Below are 15071 nucleotides of genomic sequence, written 5' to 3' on the forward strand. Positions count from 1 at the left end.
AGGAGGAAGAAGATAGGGCATGGCATGTGGACAGGCAGGGTGGAGGTGGCAGGGACAGGTTACAGTCATCTGACAATGCTAGGCAGGTGGGAGGGGGTGGCAGCTCAACAGAACACTCAGAGTAGATAGGAGTGGCAGGTCCATGGAACATGGTGGGTACAAAGGATGGAGCAGGGGCATGCACAAAGACATCGGAGGGCAGGGGGAAGGAGAATAGGGGCAGCAAGCTAAGCACAGAGGCTAAGCAGGAGGTCAATGATGGGCCATAGAATTGGGCAATGGAGGGCAGGAGGAGTGGACTGGTACATCATGCTAAATGGAGGGCAGTGGCAGCACATCAGACCATGCATGGCAGGAGGGAGGAGGCTAGTCCATGGATTCAGACAACAGAGGAAAGGGAGGAGGTGGATGGGGCAGCAAGCCAACTGTTCAGAGAAGGTTGGTATTAGGAACTTTATTGTTTTTAAAATGTGTGTCTGTGCGAACTACTTAAAATATGAAATGCGAGGTGGGTCGCATACCGCTCGTCATACTAGCAAATAGCCCCATAGGATTCTGGAGGATGTAGTGACAGCGGCGGGTACACTATTGCCACGAGTATATAGTTAAAATGCCATCCCTGGACACGTGTTTCGAGGTAATTGCCTCTCGTCAGCAGGGAGCAGGTAAGTATGCGGGGTGCCAAGTAGACTGCCAAAAAATTCTCAGGTATAGTACCTCTCACGGCGCGCTGGTGCGGAATCCGGGCTCGTCAACCCATGGCTCAGGGAGCTTTAAATACAAAATGCGAGGTGGGTCGCACACCGCTCGTCATACTAGCAAATAGCCCCATAGGATTCTGGAGGATGAAGTGACAGCGGCGGGTACACCTATGCCACGAGTATATAGTTAAAATGCCATCCCTGGACACGCGTTTCGAGGTAATTGCCTCTCGTCAGCAGGGAGCACCCGCATACTTACCTGCTCCCTGCTGACGAGAGGCAATTACCTCGAAACACGTGTCCAGGGATGGCATTTTAACTATATACTCGTGGCATAGGTGTACCCGCCGCTGTCATTACATCCTCCAGAATCCTATGGGGCTATTTGCTAGTATGACGAGCGGTGTGCGACCCACCTCGCATTTTGTACTTAAAATATGAACAAGTATGCAGCATAATCTCACTTTTATTCAGGAAGAAGAGGACGTTTGTGACTGTGACTCCGGGCTCACTTGGCAGAAACACCCCCTGACCCTCCACCCCATCGCAAAATGTAATGCCCGTGAAAAGGGTAGGTGGACGCAGTGTTATATAGAACATAGTCCTGAGAGCACGATTGAAAATGAAAACTAGATATAGTATATGGTATAATCTATGCACCAAAAAGTGTGATATAAGATGAACCGGGGCATGAAATATAATATGCAATACATTGTGCGCAATGACAGATTCATTGGAGAGCGCGAGATAGCACAGGCACTAGCGCGTGCTATGCGATATGCGCCTTGGAGTGTAATATGCACAGGGCAGTGTTGTGTAACCTAACTAGTCTCTAAAGTTGTAATATAAAATATGTGCTGTGGAGTGTAACGTTGCATATGCACTGTGACAAAGATATGGATCCCAGATTGTAATATGTATGGCATAGCGCTGTGTGTTATAACATAGGCATCGAGGAAGGCACGTTAGATGGGGCAATATAACCCGTGCAAAGGCAAGTGTGGCATGACATATTCACGGGGTGGTGTTACAGTGCACATGGGCTAGAGAGTGTCATAGCATACGCACTAGCTGGTGGAATACAACACAGAGGTGTGAGGCACTCGGCGGGCACTGGTGGGTGTAACACAGCATTGGGCTCAGCCAGGAGCACACTGTGACTCTCAAGTGAGGTTTGTCTCCTTTCCAGAGAGTAAAATAAAAAGTATTACACATCCGGCGGTGGATGTGTATTTTATTAACCGTGAGGGGGGTTTCTTGCATAGCTTGGTCGAATTTTTGCCGAATCCCCTTTGAATGGCTTGGTGTGCGTGTATATTAAATGTGCCCATCAATAGCTACCCATGTTTGTATAAATAAACGACAAGGGTGTCTACTTGGAGAGTACCCACCGGCGGGGGCGCCGGGATTATGCACGGTAGGGCGTCAGACACATCAGAGCTTCACTAGCGGTGTAAATACATTCCATGTGGATTCATTCTATGCATAGTCGCCTTTTAATGAATATCAGGCAAATCGTCATGGTGATAGGTACGTACGGTTTGTCCAGCATGTCCTAGGTGTTTCTATAAATATATATTTATAAAAAATAATAAAAAACAAAGGCCGGCCCCGGGGGATGGGGTCCCCGGGGCCATAAGTGGCCTGAGGAGGGGGGCAACGCAGCCCCCTCCTAAAGAATTTTAAAAAAAAAGGCCATGACCCGGGGGTTGGGGTCCCCGGGGCCGATTAAGGCCTTGGGAGGGCCAATTTAATTTTTTTCAATAAAAAAAATTAGGGTGCAGGCCCTGGGGGATGGGGTCCCCAGGGCCAGTAAATTAGAAAAAGAAGGGGGGCCACACAGCCCTCCTTCTTAAAAAATAAAATAAATAAAAGACCGGCATCGCGCCGGAGGCCACGGCCCCTCCTTGCAGCACTCTGCAAACACGCCCCCTGGCCCGTTGTAAGTTGGGGAATTAATTCTCCTTCAATACTGAGGGTCCCTGAGGGCCCACTAGCCCAAGAGGTATCTCCAGTATGTGCCAGGGAGCTGCGTTGCAGACAGGTGTTCTGAGGCCACGCCCCTTTTTACACTTCTATGCAACGCAGCTCTGTGGCGCTTACTGGAGGTACCTAGTGGGCTAGTTTGACCCTGGGGACCCTTAGGATTCAAGGGGACTTAATCTCTCAACTTAGAACGGCCACAGGGTGCGTTTACACAGTGGTGAAGTTAGGGGACGGGGCCTGAGGTGACGTGTGCAAACACGCCCTGTGGCGCGTTTTAAGTTGGAGAAATAATTCCCTTTCAATCCTGAGGGACCCTGGGGGCCAACTAGCCCACCAGGTGCTTCCAGTAAGCGCCACTGCTCTGCGTTGCAGAGAGGTGATGCAGGCTGTGCCCCTTTTTACACCTCTCTGCAATGGCGTTTACTGGACGTACCTAGTGGGCTATTTTGCCCCTAGGGATCCTCAGGATTCAGGGGGACGTAATCTCCCAACTTAAAAAACGGCCACAGGGCGTGTTTACACAGTGGGGAAGGGAGGGGACGGGGCCTGAGGTGACGTGTGCAAACACGCCCTATGGCGCGTTTTAAGTTGGGGAAATAATTCCCCTTCAATCCTGAGGGCCCCTGGGGGATAACTTGCCCACCAGGTGCTTCCAGTAAGCGCCACTGAGCTGCGTTGCAGAGAGGTGGTCCAGGCCATGCCACTTTTTACACCTCTCTGCAGCGCAGCTCTGTGGCGCACAGCGGGCACGCCTAAGGCAAGCCCATCTGCGCCCGTCCGCACCTGGCCCGCGCCCAGCGCCAGACCCCCTGGCCCTCGCAGATGCCAGCCCACCCGCAAGACCTACAATGCCGCCACTCTCATCGCACTCAACACCGGCCGGAGCCCTGGCTGCTGCAGAGCCACCCCAAGACGCACCCACTGACCCTTCACCTGCCAATCCTGCAAGTTCTCCTGCATCCGGACCCGTACCGCACCCGCCAAGCCAAGCACCAACAGCAACCGCAACCACCTGAAGCACCTGAAGTGCATCCTGCTCAACACCCGCTCCGTCCACAGGCACGTGGCAGGTGGAACCTGCTTGACGCCACATGCCCAGACGTCGCCTTCCTCACGGAAATCTGGATGAACGCCTCCTCAGCACCCGACATCGCCATCCCGGACGGATACAAGATCACCCGGAGGGACCGCGCCAACCAGAATGGAGGAGGCATCGCCATCGTCCACAAGAACACCATCCGCATCACGACCAACTCCGAAGAAACCCTCACAGCCGCCGAACACCTGCACTTCCAGATCCACACCGATCCCAAGACCACCCTCAGAGGCACCCTCATCTACAGACCCCCGGGACCTCGCACACAATTCAGCGAAGACATCGCCGACTTCATCAGCCCGCACGCCCTCCCCTCCGCTGACTACATCCTCCTCGGGGACCTCAACTTCCACCTGGAGAACAACAACGACCGCAACACCACCACCCTGCTGGACAACCTCGCCAACCTCGGACTCAAGCAACTGGTGCCCACCCCCACCCACTACGCCGGCCACACGCTCGACCCCGTCTTCTCCTCCAGCAAGGACATCACCTTCAGCCACGCCTCCGGACTCCACTGGACAGGCCACAGCTGCGTCCACTTCAGCTTCAGAAGGACCACGACTCACCACCACCTGCAACTGGTCCCCCGCAGAAGCTCGAACAAGATCACTGCCGACCAGCTCACCACATCCCTGAGCCAGAACCCCCCCACCAGATCAGCGAACCCCAACCAAGCCGCCAACAACCTCACAAAATGGATCAGCAACTGCGCAGATGACCTCGCTCCACTGAAGACCCCCCCTGCCAGACCCGGCACCAAGAAAGCATCTTGGTTTACCGACGAACTCAAGAGCTCCAAGAAGAACTGCCGGGCCCTCGAGAATGCCTGGCGCAGAGACCCAACTACAGACAACATGACCACCCTCAAGCTCGCCACTCGAAGACATCACCAGCTGATCCACGCCACCAAGAAATCTGCATTCAAGGAACGACTGGACAACAACGCCCGCAACAGCAAGGAACTCTTCAACATCGTCAAAGAGCTCTCGAACCCCAGCGCCGGAAACAACGACATCACGCCCTCGCAAGACCTCTGCAACTCGCTCGCCTCGTTCTTCCACAGCAAGATCGCAGACATACACAACAGTTTCAGCACACAGCCAACGCACCCTACGACCGGAACAACGCCCCCCACCACCACCCTCCGCACCTGGACCTCAGTCAACACCGAAGACACCATCCGCACGATGAACTCCATCCACTCAGGATCTCCAACCGACCCCTGCCCTCACCACATCTTCAACAAAGCCGACTCCGTCATCGCACCCCACCTGCGGGACATCATCAACGCCTCCTTCGACACCGCCACCTTCCCAGAGAGCTGGAAGCACGCCGAACTCAGCGCCCTACTGAAGAAACCATCAGCGGACCCCACCGACCTCAGAAACTACCGCCCCATCTCGCTCCTTCCTTTTCCGGCCAAAGTCATCGAGAAAACCGTCAACAGACAACTGGCCGCCTTCCTCGAGACGAACGGATCCCTCGACCACTCGCAGTCCGGCTTCCGGGCCAACCACAGCACCGAGACCGCCCTCATCGCAGCCACCGACGACATCCGAGCTTTGCTCGACAACGGGGAAACAACTGCCCTCATCCTCCTGGACCTCTCCGCGGCGTTCGACACGGTCTGCCACCGCACCCTAGTGCAGCGCCTCAACAACATCGGTATCCAGGAGAAGGCACTGGAATGGATCATCTCCCTCCTCGCCTGAAGAACACAGAGAGTCCGCCTACCCCCCATTCAGATCCGAGGCCACCGAAGTCATCTGCGGCGTACCACAAGGATCATCACTCAGCCCCACCCTCTTCAACGTCTACATGAGCCCCCTCGCAGCCATCGCACGCCAACACAACCTCAACATCATCTCCTACGCCGACGACACCCAGCTGATCCTCTCCCTCACCAACGACCCCGCCACCGCCAGAACCAACCTACACGAAGGGATGAAAGACGTAACCGAGTGGATGACGAACAGCCGCCTGAAACTGAACTCAGATAAGACGGAAGTCCTCATCCTGGGATCATCACCCTCCGCCTGGGATGACTCCTGGTGGCCCCCTGCCCTTGGCAGCGCACCCAAACCAACAGACCACGCACGCAACCTGGGCTTCGTCCGGGACTCCTCCCTCTCCATGACCAGACAAGTCAACACCGTCTCCGCATCATGCTTCAACATCCTACGCATGCTACGTAAGATCTTCCGGTGGATCCCCACCGAAACCAGGAAGACGGTCACCCAGGCCCTCGTCACCAGCCGACTGGACTACGGCAACTCCCTCTACGCCGGAACCACAGACAAACTCCAGAAACGACTCCAGCGCATCCAGAACGCCCCAGCACGCCTCATCCTGGACATTCCCCGACACAGCCACATCTCCGTACACCTGAGAAACCTGCACTGGCTCCCCGTCAGCAAGAGAATCACGTTCCGACTCCTCACCCACGCACACAAAGCTCTCCACAACCAAGGCCCAAGATACCTCAACGACCGCGTGACCTTCTACACTCCCACCCGCCAGCTTCGATCAACCAGCCACGCCCTCGCCGCCATCCCCCGCATCCGAAGAGCCACAACAGGAGGAAGATCCTTCTCCTACCTGGCTGCCAAGACATGGAACTCCCTCCCCATCCACCTCCGCCTGACCCAAGAGCACCTCTCCTTCAGGAAGCAACTCAAGACCTGGCTGTTCGAGCAGTAGCGGACCCCCCTCCCCAAGCGCCTTGAGACCCTCCGGGTGAGTAGCGCGCTATACAAATGCTTGATTGATTGATTGATTGTGGCGCTTACTGGAGGTACCTAGTGGGCAAGTTGGACCCTAGGTTCCCCCAGGATTCAAATGAACTTAATCTCCCAACTAAAAACGGCCACAGGGCGTGTTTACACAGTGGTGAAGGGAGGGGATGGGGCCTGAGTTAACGTGTGCAGACAAGCCCTGTGGCACGTTTTAAGTTGGGGAAATAATTCCCCTTCAATCCTGAGGGACCCTGGGGCCCAACAAGCCCACCAGGTGCTTCCAGTAAGCGCCACTGCGCTGCGTTGCAGAGAGGTGGTCTAGGCCGTGCCCCTTTTTACATCTCTCTGCAACGCAGCACTGTGGCGCTTACTGGAGGTACCTAGTGCTCTAGTTGGACCCTAGGGACCCTCAGGATTCAAGGGGACTTAATCTCCCAACTTAAAACGGCCACAGGGCGTGTTTACACAGTGGGGAAGTGAGGGGACGGGGCCTGAGGTGACGTGTGCAAACACACCCTGTGGCGCGTTTTAAGAGGTAGTTTTAATCCCCTGCCCTATTATATACTAGGGTCTTACAGAGGAGGTCATGCTGATCACAGGGGGACCCCAATGCATAGTGTTCCCTAGTGTATGTAGGTGTTTTCACTGTATTCTGAGTGTCTTTTAACACAGCACTGGCTCTAGGACTGGTTAGTCAGACTCAGTTACCACCAGTATCCATCTGAAAAAGTTGAGGGTACAGGATGATTTTGCAACAAGGCTTCTTTCTGCTCTTCTGTTTATTCTTTCTGCACGTTATCCTTCTTCCTGCACTTTTCTTCGTCTTTGAGGACTTCTGTTGCTTCTTTCTGCATTTCTTTTTTTTCTTTCTGTGCGTTTTTTCTTCTTTCTTCACATGTCCTATCTCTGTAGGCATAGTTAGAAATTAGCATTTAAAAACCTTTGAAATTCACTGAAAAAAAAACATAGGTTTCAAGCACGTTATAGTTAGGAATTAGCATTTTAAAAACCTTAGAAATTCACTGAAAAAACCATAGGTTTTAGGGGCGTTATAGTTAGCTGGACTTTTCACTCGTACAAAACCATTGAAATTCCCCCATTATAGTTAGTTCAGCTAACTATAACTCGCGCGCCCGCAATACACTGCTGATGACGTCACATATTACATCACTCATGACATGGTCAGTGACATCACTCATGACATCACAGATGACATCTCAAATGACATCATTGATGACATCATCCTTGTGATAGAGTGGCAGACCTCCTCTCCCCCTAATATAACCTTTGATACACACATTCAAAAATAGAAACTAAAATTTTCAAAACAGTGTACATACCAATATCAGTTACAACAACCTATTCAGTAATTCTAAGATCCACATACACATCCACTCATTCACCAACAGTCCTATACAGTCACTCATACAGTCACTCTACAGAAACTTACACATGCTTAGTCTTTTAAACAATCACTTATAGAAACACACACTTATTCATACAGGAACTCTTTCAATCTCTCGCTCTCACATATACTCACTTATATACACCAATACTCACAGATACTAGTTTAAAACATATGTAGTTACTCATAAAGACACTATTGAGACAGTCATTCACTCACTAACACACCCATACACACACTCATCCACCCATACAGTGCTGCACACATGCTGTCTTCAACACATACAAACAGTGAGTCACTCATTCATGCATCTATGCACTATGTAATACCCCCCACCGAACCATACAGACACTCATACTGATACTCAAAAAACCAACTAATAACCTAGATAGACACTCATGTAGCTACTCAACAACCCATGCAGCCACTTATACACAAAGTGAGTGACTGATACAGATATTTACATATTTAAAGATTACTTATTCACTAAAATACACTTAATCAGTCAGTTATTGAATCAATTTTCCCCCCCAAAATTTAATCCATTTAGACACTTATATACCCATTTATTCTTCCATTGACCTTGAGATATACAAATATAAACCATATTTGATTTTCAGAAAAACACACATTCACTGGATGATGTCATCAGTGATGTCGTTATTTGAGATGTCATCAGTGATGTCATGAGTGATGTCACTGACCATGTCATGAGTGATGCAATATGTGATGTCATCAGCAGTGCATTGTGGGCTCGCAAGTTATAGTTAGCTGAACTAACTATAACGGGGGAATTTCAATGGTTTTGTACGAGAGAAATGTCCAACTAACTATAACGCACCTGAAACCTATTGTTTTTTCAGTGAATTTCTAAGGTTTTTTAAATGCTAATTCCTAACTATAGCGTGCCTGAAACCTATGGTTTTTTCAGTGAATATATATATATAGAGATAGCTATCTATACATTCACTGAAAAAAAAGGTTACAGAGACGTTATAGTTAGGTTCAGGTTACACTCACAAAAAAACTGTGAAATTCAGCGGTTATACTTAGCTGAGCTAACTATAACTCTCACCCTCACAATGCACTGCTTATGACCTAACATATTACATCACTTATGACGTGGTCAGTGACATCACTGATGGCGTCACTAATGACAGTGAAAGGGTGGGTGTCACACTAAGTACCATAAGTTGTGGCAATGTGAAAAACATTTCTTTTCACTTTGGCCCCAGGAGAAGGGTATCTCTGGGCTCCACATCATCCCTCAAGGACCTGGTATCCGGGTACCACTATCCTCCTCCTTTATATGTTGTTTTATATTAATTAGCAGGAACTGGGGACCTACTCCTTGAGTACTAAAATGGCAGCCACCAAATTTCTCTTCATGTTGCATCCAGCCAGTCCTGCTGGATCAGCCACTCAGAATGCTTAATTTGTTCTTTTTTCCCTCGGTACTCCCTTGGACTTCCATAGGTAGAACTGCATCACTAGATATCTATAAATGTTGAAGCTTAATTTCTCTCAACCGGCTGAATGGAATTTCACCAAATCACAAAAAGCACACTTTATGGTTAAAGATCTTGCTTTCTGCTAAATTTGTGTAATTCCAGTGAGCCTTTTTGGGTGTGGCATTGTCTAAAGTTGCGAAGCCTTCGTGAAAAAACCAAGCTTGTACAGGGAGACCGCCACCTCGCCCCGGGGACCGCCACCTCACCGGGGTTAATTTCAATAATATGGGCGAGGCTTCATGGACCCACCCCGGCGACTGCCACCTCCCCGGGAACACTTTTTAAAAAAGTAATGTGGGGGAGGCCGAAGTACCAAAATCACTGCAAGATGAACAATGGACCAAAAAAAACAACAAAAAAGTTGGGTGGGTGTCCATGGGAGAATAGCTAGCAATAAGGCGGTTGGCTACCTGCGGTGGGTTGGGAGTGGCCAGATCCCGCACTCAACTCAACACAGCACACATCTAAAGCCTGAGTGGCAGAGTTTGGCCACCAGAGGCTGTACGCTGCTGGGGGTTGGGATAGTTATGTATGGAAATAAAATCTTACTTTACATTCAAAATACTCTTGAAATTCAGTGAAAAAAACACAGGTCAAAATGTTGTTATAGTCAGGCATGGTAATACATTACTTGTCATTAAAAAAAGTAGACATTCCCTGAAAAACACAAAGGTTAAAGTGATGTTATGAATAGGTGAAAACTTCAGTTAAAAAATACCATTTTAAACTCAAAAATCCACCTGAAATTTGCAAAAGATAGTTAACTGAAGTAACTATAACTTGGTCACTTGCCATGCACTGCTTAAGGTAATATAACACTGGTGACATGTTCTAGGATATCATTAATAACATCACTGATTACATCTGAGAAATGACTAATTTCATCCCTGCATGGCAAATCATAATTACTCCAATTAAATATAACTGGTGAATTTCAGCGTTCTTTGGAGTTTTAAATTATATTTTTTTAACTGACATTTTCAACTAACTAGTCATGCTTCGTTACTGGAAAGCATTTCTCCGTTTTGGAGAGCCATGTCTCGTTTCATTCAGTTAGTGCTCTAAATGTTCTCGAAAATACAGGCGCTAACGGGTGAAATTCTCCCGAAAGACCAGCAGCTCGATCCTGCATAGCTTCATCTCGGCACTAGGTGGCAGCCTTGCACCTGCTCAGCTAAAAGGAGCTGCTTTAATGTCATAAGGGAGTATGTGTGAGCTGTAGAACTGTATTGGAATGCCGCGTCATTTAAACACACATGCAGTGAGCAATGAAAAGTAATACCTGTGCAGCTGTAGCGTCATGGGTGAAGCGGGAAGGGAGAGGGACTTGTACTGGGGAATTCCAGTGAACGATTCATGTAAATGTGTGACACTGTAACTCAGGAGCCACCGTTGCTCACTTTCGTGTGGGAGGGGCCAGTGGACAGCACAGCAAGGTATCTGCCCTGTGCGCTGATTGGCCGTCAGTGTCTGGGAAACCTACTGTTCATGTAAAGTTGACAGTTCACTTCTGCAAATGTTTCAGTATATATTTTAAGCACCCCCGCTCTAAGGTCTAACGGCAATGTTGTACCTACAGTGTAAGTGTAAACGTCTTTAATTGTTCGCATATATTTAAAGCTCACGGTATTCCGGTTTTACTGATTTTTCGACGTGAACGCATCAGTAAGCGATGTCATACCCAGTCTGTTTTTCTTTTTTTAAAACGGGATCTATGAAAATAGGTGATATTTTGCGTGTCCCTCCAGCACAACAGCGTGGGGTTAGAAAAAACGCAGGGAGGAGATTTCACAATGGAGCTTTATGGCATTGTACACGTGTGTGTGCGCAAGGCCAGTGTTTTCAGGCGGTGTGTAGTTGAACGTGGCTAATTACTGCACTGAAGCCTTACGTGCATCCAAGTGTGAGTGTACATTTATTGGTTAAATACATGTGCAAATACACTAGTTGCAATGTAAATTTACCACACGCCAAAAACTAAATGTAGATAAAAACTAATTAAATCTGCACAAAAAAGGGGATACATGAAGACAAAACGCCAAAAACCTAAGTTTCACATAAATACCACAAGGAGGCCGATTTATATTTATCATTTATCTGCTCTGATATAAATTCCTGTTGGCCAATTGCAAATGGATTCTTTAGGCAAAAAGTTACAGATTGTTGTTTTTTGACACTGGCCGACATAGGCCAAGCAGAAAAAGTAAGGGGAATTGTAGCGGCTAAAAATGCAAACAAAAAACAGTAAACACCAAGAGCCAGTTCCCAGATGCAACTGGATTTTTCTTCATAGCAGTTAATTACATGTCAAAAACGCCATATGCTCCCAGCACTATCCAATAAGAAGCTTGTACAATTGGTAAACTGAGGATTTCCACCTGGGCAGCTTTTAAGTTGCCAGAACTCTGACGAGAAGGCAAACGCTCAGCCTGAGTAACCGAATGAAATGACTTGGAAGTGAAGCTGGCTCAGCACAAAACGTGCTTACAGGGTTCTAGTACACTACTTAACAATGCATGTCAATCAATCAATCAATTAATTTGTAAAGCGCACTACATACCCGTGAGGGTTTCAAGGCGCTGGGGGGAGGGGGGTGCTGCTGCTATTGGTCGAAGAGCCAGGTCTTGAGTTGTCTCCTGAAGGTCAGCAGGTCTTCGGTTTGTCGCAGGTAGAGGGGGAGGGTATTCCAGGTCCTGGCGGCGCGATGGGAGAGGGATCTGCCTCCGGAAGTTGTTCTCCGGATGCGCGGGACCGTGGCCAGGGCGTGGTCAGCGGAGCGGAGTTTCCTGTTGGGTACGTAGTAGGAGAGCCGATTGTTGAGATAGGCTGGTCCGGTCTTGTGAAGTGCCTTGTGTGCGTGGATCAGGAGCTTGAAGGAGATTCTCTTGTTGACGGGGAGCCAGTGCAGGTTCCTCAGGTGGGGGGTGATGTGGTCGCGGCGTGGGACGTCGAGGATCAGGCGTGCAGAGGCGTTCTGGATTCTCTGTAGTCTGTTGATGAGCTTGGACGAGGCTCCTGCGTAGAGGTCTCCTTGTGACTCCTCGAACACCCTCACCTCCCAAACTAGGACCCTGCTTCTCTGTAATAAACTCCATGCCTCTGGGCTAAGACCACCCCCACACCCCATTAGCCCTTCTTCTTAACTTTTACTGAAAAGGGTCTCTGAATTGTTCAGCTAGCTTAGTCCTATAGCCTAAAAGGCAGGGCGCCACAGGCGCTGAGAGGCCATGCAGAAGACCACCATAGAAAGGCTCATAACATAATCCAACATTGCTCCCAAAAAGCTACATGCAATGTGCACCTGTAACCACAACGGATTTAGCAACCAGCAACTTACAATCTGGGACTTGTAGCTTTGCTTTTACCATTGTAAGTATGGGTTTACAATTTCCAGCGTGCAAAGTATTGTAGCCTGAAAGCCAGGACCGGCTGAGGGCATCACAAAGGCATCATTCATGACATTAGGCCACTTGGGAGCTATGCATACCGCCCTCTAGCTCAGTTATTGCTGTTCTTCTCCTAGCTTACCAGAAATGTGGATATCAGGCCTTTTTTTATAACATTATAGCCCGATGCCGAGGGCTATATTGGCTGTTAAAGGCCCTGAACCCGAGTTATAGGCCTAAGCCGCAGGCGAGGGCCTATAACGAGGGTTAGAACCTTTAACAACCGGCAGAGCCCTCGACAGAACAGCTATAAGGCTATTATTACATTCCACCCACTAAAGGTAGAATGTTCGAAATTAAAAAGGGTGAAACATGAAGTCAAACATTGGAATGTTGGAGCTCCGTGCTAATGGTAAACAGCCATTACTACGTGGCTGTTTCCCCGCATGTTATTACACCGCATGCGTTACAACGCATACGATGTACCGATGCATAGCCATTACTACACATGCCATTACATCACATGCGCTTTTACAACGCATGCGATGTAGTGGCGATCCACATCGTTGTGAGGAAACTGAGGCTGTTCGGTTTCCTCACAACGACGTGCACCGCCCCTCAGACGCAGGAACCTAGAGAGAGGAATCACGTGGAGAGAGAGGTAAGGGGTACTGGGCTAATGAGTGGAGGTTATTTTTTAGGGTTTGTGTGTCGGGGTAGTGTTGTAATGTTTGTGTAGTGTAGGGTTTTGTTTTAGAAACTAGGGTAGTGTCGGTGGTCGTCCAGGGTAGTGTTTGAGTGTAGGGACCGGACTGGGGGTGGGGGGTGTGTCCTGCTGGGGTTAGGGTTCTAGGGTTTAGGGTAGTGTTGTGGTGTTTTGTAGTGTAGGGTTGTGTTTTAGGATTTGGCGTAGTGTCGGGTGGTCGTGCAGGGTAGTGTTTGAGTGTAGGGACCGACCTAGGGATGGGGGAGGGTCGTGCTGGGGGTAGTGTTCTAGGGTTTAGGGTAGTGTTGTGGTGTTTGTGTAGTGTAGGGTAGTGATTTAGGGTTTAGGGTAGGGTTGGGGGTCATGCAGGGTAATGTTTGAGTGTAGAGACCGGACTGTGGGTCGGGGGAGGGTCGTGCTGGGGGTAGTGTTCTAGGGTTTAGGGTAGTGTTGTGGTTTTTGTGTGGTGTAGGGTAGTGTTTTAGGATTTAGGGTAGTGTCAGGGGTTGTGCACGGTAGTGTTTGAGTGTAGGGACCAGACTGGGGATGGGGGAGGGTCGTGCTGGGGTAGTGTTCTAGGGTTTAGGGGAGTATTGTGGTGTTTGTGTAGTGTAGGGTAGTGTTTTAGGGTTTAGGGTAGTGTCTAGGGGTCGTGCAGGGTAGTGTTAGGACTGGGGGTCGGGGGAGTGTTGTGCAGGGATACTAAATTAGGGTTTAGGGTAGTGTCACTTACCTTTCATACTTTCACCATGAGTATACCTTTACCACGCATGCCTTTGCGTTGTAATGGCATGAGTGCTAAAGGAAGATGCGTGGTAAAAGTATGCGATGTATTGGCATGTCAATGTAATGACAACGTGTAGTAATACCCGCGTTGTAATGGCACGCGTTGTATTACTGTGCATTGTAATGAGTCATATTCCATGCTTACACCAGCCATTATAAGCCAGGAGCTACTCCGTTGTCTTCAATTGAGCTCTCAAAATTCCAATGTTCTTATGTGGCTTTAGAGCCCGCCATAGTGGGCTCTACTGGCCATTAAAGGCCTGCTCCAGCATTAAAGGGCCGAGTCGAAGGCCTTTAACAAGGGAGTGGGACTTTAATGGCCATTACAGCCCGCTACAGAGGACTCTAAGGATATTAGAACATTGCACCCCTAGAGGGCAGAATGTTCTAATTTATTAGACAAAAGCCTCATGGATTGAAATCCCCTTGGGGTCCATGAGGCCTTTCTTCACAGCAACAGCTGTGAACAAACATTGGAATGTTGGAGCTCCGGACTTCTACTGGCCATTAGAAGCCCGGAGCACTCCATTGTTTTCAATGGAGCTCCCAATACTCCAATGTTCTAATGAGCATTAACCTTACACAAATACAAAGAATTTTAATTTCACTGGATATCATTTATGCAACTGTTCAGGTTTAAACATATAACTGTCCAGTTCTAGATAGAAACAGTGTGAAACGGTTTCAAAACTGTTTACAATTTGCTATTGTTTAACAATATTCTTGTTTGAACCAGTTATGACTTATTTTAAACTA

This window comes from Triturus cristatus, chromosome 4_2 (genome assembly GCF_964204655.1).
Source record: "Triturus cristatus chromosome 4_2, aTriCri1.1, whole genome shotgun sequence".
In the NCBI taxonomy this organism is placed as follows: Eukaryota; Metazoa; Chordata; class Amphibia; order Caudata; family Salamandridae; genus Triturus; species Triturus cristatus.